Here is a 7219-nt window from a genome sequence, read left to right as displayed (position 1 = left end):
GTTCTGCCACTTGTCATTGGATGATGTGAGGTCAAAGGTTTTTAAATGGAACAAAGAACTATCCTCCCAAGAATTGTTTCCAAAAAATGATTTTATGTATTTCATTTTTTTTCTATTGTCCTGCACAAAAATGCTTTCACAGTTGTCAGACCTCGTGGACTGATTTGTCTCATCTTCTGAGATCTTTAGAGTGTGGCCGAAAATTTCCTCTAATTGTGGTGGAATTATCGTCAAACTTCAAATAAAAGCCCATCCCAATACAAGGCCAAGCCCCTTTACTAGCTTGGTTTACAGGGGTGTTTCCAGAGGGGAGACCAGGGGTGGCATGGGCTCTTATTAGAATCTTATTGGCCACCCCCAAATGTCATCTATGATTGGTCAATTGCTTGCCAGAGGTTGTACTTATGTTGAAATCCACCATTCAGGCTGTGTTGCAGCAGGCAGCTCATAGTTTCAGGTGTGCAGATGTTTGTTTGCAATTTTTTTTATTACTTTAAATTGTGAGTTTGGACACATGTCTTTTAGTCCTTGAAGAATGAAGCAGAAGATATGATGTTGATATTATCTTGTGTTACTTAAAAATGTGATTAGTGCGGACAGAAGGGGTAAATGGATGCTCAATATAGGCCACCCCTGCACTTAGTCAGTGACCCATTTGGGCCACCCCCAGTCCCAAAAGTCTGGACACGCCCCCTGTTGGTATAGCTGCATGTTTTGACACATGAAGGCAGTTCTCAGTTAGAGGCTCCCATGTCTTTAGTGTTGAAATCCTTTTTCCAATCAAAATGCATGAAAAGAAGAAGCAAGACACTTAAAAAAAAACAAAAAAAACATAACGATGAAGAATCCAAGAAACGCAAAATGATGCTAGAAAGTGTGAGACTGGTGTGAGAGAAGGTTAAAGACCAGCTGGAGATTCATGCATACTGTACATGTGCCTCCTCAGAACGGCCTCTCAGAGTCTCCTGCATGTTGATCCGTCTGAAGACCAAAGACATTCAAACGTCAGTGAGTGACAGGAGGGGCAGGGAGGCTGTAAAAAGTGTGCTGGCTTTAGAGATATAAACAAATGTTGAAGTACCAATGAAACATTTTTCTAACGCTTCAACATCTGAGTTAAACAGCTTATGATATTCTAATATGTGTAGACAGCTCCAACACGGCATTCGGAGGTCTCGACCTCTCTCCCTCACAGCGAAGCAGTTCGGCATACATAGGCTGTTTCCGAAAAGCAAGATCACTAGTGATTTTCAATTGTCTATTGATATCCTAATTTTTTACAAAGTGGTGTAAATGTTCAGTTTTGTAGTCGTTCCCATCTTTGCTGTTCACAAGTTTGGCTTGGAAAGAATTAAAGGCCCGTCTTTGTATATGCATATGTCATACATCGTTGAAAATGCAACGCCCAGGCTATCTGGAATGATACTCATTGTATTACTGATTCATAAATTGATAGCAACAGCTACAACTGTAAGTTGCAAGTTGTACTTCAAGAAATAATGACTGTAATTCATACACTAAAGTGAAGGAATGTGTGAGGCAGCTGAGGTTAAACAAGAAGGACTCCTTCAGGCTTATTTAAAAGACCTTGCTGGATTTCTAGTAGGTAGGAAACAGTCCTCATAAACCAAAGTGGACTGTCTCTGAGTAGTTTAATAAGACTCTGCATGCCCCCCTGCCTTGTACTTTCCACTATTTGACTCATCTGGATGCCATCATGGGCATATGGGCACCATATTGTGTGTGATAGTGGCGGATAGCAGCGTGTGGTAACGTGTACACTCTTGAAGTGTTGTGGATTCAGCATTTTGCAAGTGAAGCCTGTTTATCTGCAGGAGTCCCTATGGGCTGCGTACCACTGGCACCCTCTTATGTACACAGATTGTGTAGTCAGCCTTAAACAGCCACACATGCGGTTGTACTTGCTGCACGTATACAGGCGCGCATACACACACACACACACACTCTCTTTTTTTATAAACCTGGATCAGCCGTGCGAGAGCCTTACATCTGCGTTAAATCAAAACTGATCAGACTCCCAAATCAACCATTCTGGCCCCGTCCAAAAGTCTCCATTTCCTGACCCAGCTCCTCGTCTCACTCCTCACCATTAGTCAGACCCCTCTCTCCGTTCCTCTTTTTTTTTTTTTTTTTAACAACCCTTTTCCCAAACACTGCTACTGCCAGGTTTGTCAGCCGGCATAGATTTAGCTGCCTTGTCAGTAGAGCCGCTGTCCTAATCTCTATCACAGCCTCAACTCTGGCCTCGAGGAATGATCAGACGGAGAATGAGAGAGGGAAAGAAGAGGGAGAGACGCAGATTTTGTGCCAGAATTGCTTTTTCCCCCCCTTTCAAATAAGCAAATGTGTAACGTGGCAAAGGCCCAGTGCAGACCTACCCGCGAGATGTTTATGACTAGAAAGCTGCAGCCTCCCCTCAGTCCTTTGAAAGAGAAAGGGGTATGGGGGGGGGGGGAGTTGTGGGTTAGAGAGGAGAGGCAGACTTGGCACAACGCTCCGTCTAGTATTCTGAATTAGTGAAGGTCTCTTCCCCCCCCCCTACTCCCACCCCTCTGTACCTACCCTCCTTTATTTTCTTTGTCTTTTTATCTTTGATATACTTTTTTTTTCCACTTCAACCTCATAGCTAGCGGCGTGTCATAAAGTAGGCTAATTTATGAAAGCTCCTCCATGCTGGCCTGTGATTTTGAGGATCACATTAGGAGCATGTGCTTGTTTTTTTTGGGTTGTCAAAAAGTACGCGTGATTATGTTTATGTGATTAATTTCACAGCCCCAGGTCAGCACTGTGCTGCCATATTTTCTACTTACTCCTATTTCTAAAGACACACACTTTTTAGAACAATTAGCTTTTTTAGTCAACAAGTTCACACTTGCAAGACAAAGACCAGATATACGGGTATTGATTGATAGCACATATAATATAAATCCTAACAAATGTGTTGTTGCGTTCTGACTTTCTAAAAAAAAAGAGTTAAGTCAAACTTCAAAAAAAAACCTCAAAGGCTCACACATGTTTCAGACATGTTTTTTTTTGACTCGTGAACCCATCCCTGTCCAGCCGTTAGCCCCGCCACCACGTGGGGGAAGTGAGACGGCTCCGCCCCGCTCGCTTAGGTGCGCTGTCCGTAAGGGCGTAATGGCGGAGTGTCATAGCTAAAGTACAACTGAAGGAGAACCAGCAGACTATCCAAACCACAGGAAAGACTTTGTTTGGTCCAAACTAGACCGAATAATTTGAGAACAATGTACGATAACACTGTCCAGTTTGAAGATTTCATGATGTGTAAACCCTGTCTTTTGTTTTGTTTTTCAAATACCAGTTTGCAGCATGTTTCTCCAAAATAAAAACCGAAGGCAGGTTTTTCTTCCACCATTGAATTGGTATCAATGAAGGCAGGTTTCCATCCAACAATTCAAATGTATGCCTGCTGAGTGACAAAGCTTTGCTAGTTTACAAAAATAATCGATCACAAGTTGAGACTCCTGCGATGTGTTTAAAGGGAATGCTCATATCACTATAATGATGGAATTGGGATTAATTGCGCAGCCCTAATCTAAAAATCTGAAAAGAGGGCCACAGGTAGCGTACTGGTTAGAGCGTGCGCCCAATGTACGGAGGTTATAGTCCTCCAAGCAGGTTACCCTCTCCTTGATATCCGACTCTATCCACTGTCCTACATCTACAATAATGGCACAAAACGCCCCAAAAATGAAAGAAAAAAATCACCTTTAGGCTGCATATCACCATGGAGATCAGTCCTAGGGAGGAGGGGCGACGGTGAGCTGAGGGACAGTGGACGGATGGATAAAGAAACGTTTGTTTTGGTCTGAGCGACTGGTGCTGAAGTAGGACATCTACTGGACATCTAATCTTAAAGTTACATATTATACCTTAAATGTCATCTTTGTACCTTTGTCATAACATAAAACAGTTTGGACGGAGTTGACTGAAGCAATGAAACTATTACATTGTGTTTTAATTTAAGGAAAACTTTAATGCAGGTTTTAGGGCCTGATCTCATTTCAGTTTGAAAACAGATTTAAACCAACTAGAGTAGCAGGAAGCTGGAGTATAAAGTTAACTGCCAGTAAAGAGATAACAGCTCTGCGTGAGAGGATATGGGTTATATTATAATAATGGGTTCAGGAAGCAGTGAGTAGTAAGCAGGGACCACTGGGCTGTATGTGGGTCATATTGTACACTTTAAATGGGGACTGGTGCACATCAAGTGGGCTATCTCTCAGTTAAATCAAGTCAAATGAATTCAGATTTCAGCCTACTATACAACTATATGTGGCTTCTGTGCACCTCAGAGATTCTGCCTTTGCTGTTGAAGCTTTTCGTGTGCGATTCTCATACACCGATACACAGCAAGGTCATTGCTAAAACGTGTCTCACATATCTCTAATCTCACTCACACATACATACACTCGCACACCGAAGCAGTTCATCCACTCCCGGTGGCCTGCATGCCCTCGGGTATATAATTTTCTTCAAATGCACCTTTTCAGACTAGTTTGGCTGTATCCTCTGTGCCCTTTTTCAATCTGAGCTGCCGACTCATCCTGTCGCGTCCCATCTCTCACAAATCACACAGCGGCGGGGCCGTGATCGGAGAGGGACAATTTGTCAGCTGTATGCATGAGTAAGCAACAGATTCACCATCCATTACACTGACCGGACAGAGGGAGGTGGAGAGAGAAGGGATGGAGGGATTGCATGTGTGTGTGTGTGTGTGTGTGTGTGTGTTCATGCACTTCTCTCCTTGTGATTTTAAATTCTTCTAGACCTTCCCGAGCGAGGGCATTTTTGCAAAGGGAGGACATCTTGGCTGTTTGTCATTTACACAAGTAGTTTGAGGTAAAAATGTCTCATAGGGGTTGAAGACATTAACCAAAGTTTAAGGGAACTGGCTCAATGATGGAATAAAACCTCAATATGCTCAACGTCACTTACGGATACTTCTGTACTCTGCGTTCATTTGGTCCTAATTTCTGCATGTTTAACTGGAAGCGTAAAGAAACAGACCCAACGTTGGAATACCATCGTCAGAGGTGGACTAGTGACTAGTGAATGTATAAAAAGTTAGCTTGTTCTGTTCGCATGATATCAAAGGAGAAACGAATAGCGTCTGCTAACCCTAATTCTAACCCCTTAACCCTAACCCTCGACAGAATCAGGGTCCTTAAAGGGATACTTCACCCATTTGCATTAATCTTTGTATCATTAGAAACCTGGTAGTATTTTTGAATGGTCGTGCATCCTGCCCTCATTTTCCCCTGAGATGGGAAATCTTTGTATTTTTAAGTCTGAAAAGGAGCTTCCAGTGATGCAATATGACGATTTTTGCGTCACTGGAAGCTGTTGCGGTTAGCGGGGTGAAACTACAATGCTAGTTCCTCATATTTTCGACCACTGAAGCTACAGACCAATCACTGATCAGTGGGTGGGAACTCACTACCAGAATTGAAACTTAACGTCCACCATATTGCTTGGAATGCTATGCTAACAGGCTCTATGGAGAAAGCTGATAATGGCAAAAAAATATAAATATAACAGAGAGAAATGGCTGCTGCCGACAGGCAGGTCTAGTGTTTTGGCTACTTAATAAAGTATTTCTGATTCTGAACTAGAGGACCTTAGTGGGAGTGGCCTGCGGTGCTGTGCATTCTGGGATTTGGTGTCTTTCATCCACATGAGCCAAAAAGACACTTTCTGCCTTTTCACGGCCAAGAAGGCACCAACTTCAAAATGTATTTCACATTTCTACTACATATATGACCCAATGTCAATACAGATTCATGTTTCAACGGGTGAAGTATCCCTTTAATAGAACTGGATGTCAGTCCCCATCCCTGACTCTGCTCTCTTAGGTCAGAGTTCTAGTTTGTCACATCATCCATCAAGCCCAACCGCCACCCTCTCCTGACTTCAAGTCAGTTTAGTCTTTTCTGCTGTAATAATTACACCTTGAGCTCTGAGCTATCCTGTTAGGAAAGACGTCATGGTGGACTTTCAAATCTTAAAAGCAATTCGACGTGAACCTGGAACAGGTAGCCTGCCTGAAAAGTTCTGTTTTTTGTTTGACCTTCACCTTCCCAAAAACCTCCACCAACATCTCTCTACAGTAGGTCTTTCCTCTACATCTTATTTCCCACCGAAGGAGAAGCTTTATCTTCTGTAGTTATCTGCTGTAGTTAGGTTTACATTAAACCAATTTCTTTCTCATGCAGTCACGCAGGCTCCTTGTCCATATGGATGAGAGACAGAGAAGTAGCCCAGTAAGACTCTATTAGACGACTTGGGAACTAGAACTGGCCAGAAGGACGATTGAAGGCTCTTTTGCGCATTATATATTCAAATACAGTCAAGCATGTGAACAATGCTACTTGCATCATAGTCACTTGCCTATACAGCACAACGTATCCAAGCACTTCACAAGCGATGGGCAACAGGGTGTTAGAAGGACAGAGGGAGCGAGAGAACAAGAGATGTGTAAAAAAAAAAGCGATAGAAGAGGCCACAACTTTTTGCTGCTTTGACATCTCGCTGCCATTTCATGAATAAAAAAGCAGCCTGCATACATATATGCCTCTCTGTGAAGCGCAATGCATGTGTATGTATGAGGTTGTGAGTGGATATGCGCGCCAATGGTCTCAAAGAGGACTTTGTGTCTGCGGTAAACTTTAACCACTTGTTTATGGATGTGTATATGTAGGTGTGAGTGTGTGTTAGTGTTGAATCTCCATATGAAGGTTGTTTGATGCCAGGCCTCCGAGGTCCTGAATAGAGGAACAGACACATTTCATACATCTGCTTTTGTTAGCGCTGGAGAAACGTCCACGCTTCTGTGTGTGTGTGTGTGTGTGTGTGTGTGTGTGTGTGTGTATTTCTCGAGTGTGTGAGGGAGATTAGCAGAGTAGCAGCCAAGTTTTGTAGTTATACAGTACATGAAAAAAAAAAAAAGCCCCAGTAGTCCCACACCACCAGTGATGGAGAACCTCGGTGTGCTTGTAAAGCTCACATCTGAACTCTGGAGTCGACTTACAGCTCCACAAAGACTTCACTGAGAAGTGTTGTAACATCGTGAGCACAGGATTGAATGGCTACTCAAAATGTAATTCTTTCTTATTGTGCATTTACTAATCTATTCCACCATGTTGGGGCCAAATAGTTTCTGTGCTTTGTGATATAT

This window comes from Labrus mixtus, chromosome 6 (assembly GCF_963584025.1).
Source record: "Labrus mixtus chromosome 6, fLabMix1.1, whole genome shotgun sequence".
Lineage (NCBI taxonomy): Eukaryota > Metazoa > Chordata > Actinopteri > Labriformes > Labridae > Labrus > Labrus mixtus.
This window is presented reverse-complemented; position numbering follows the sequence as displayed.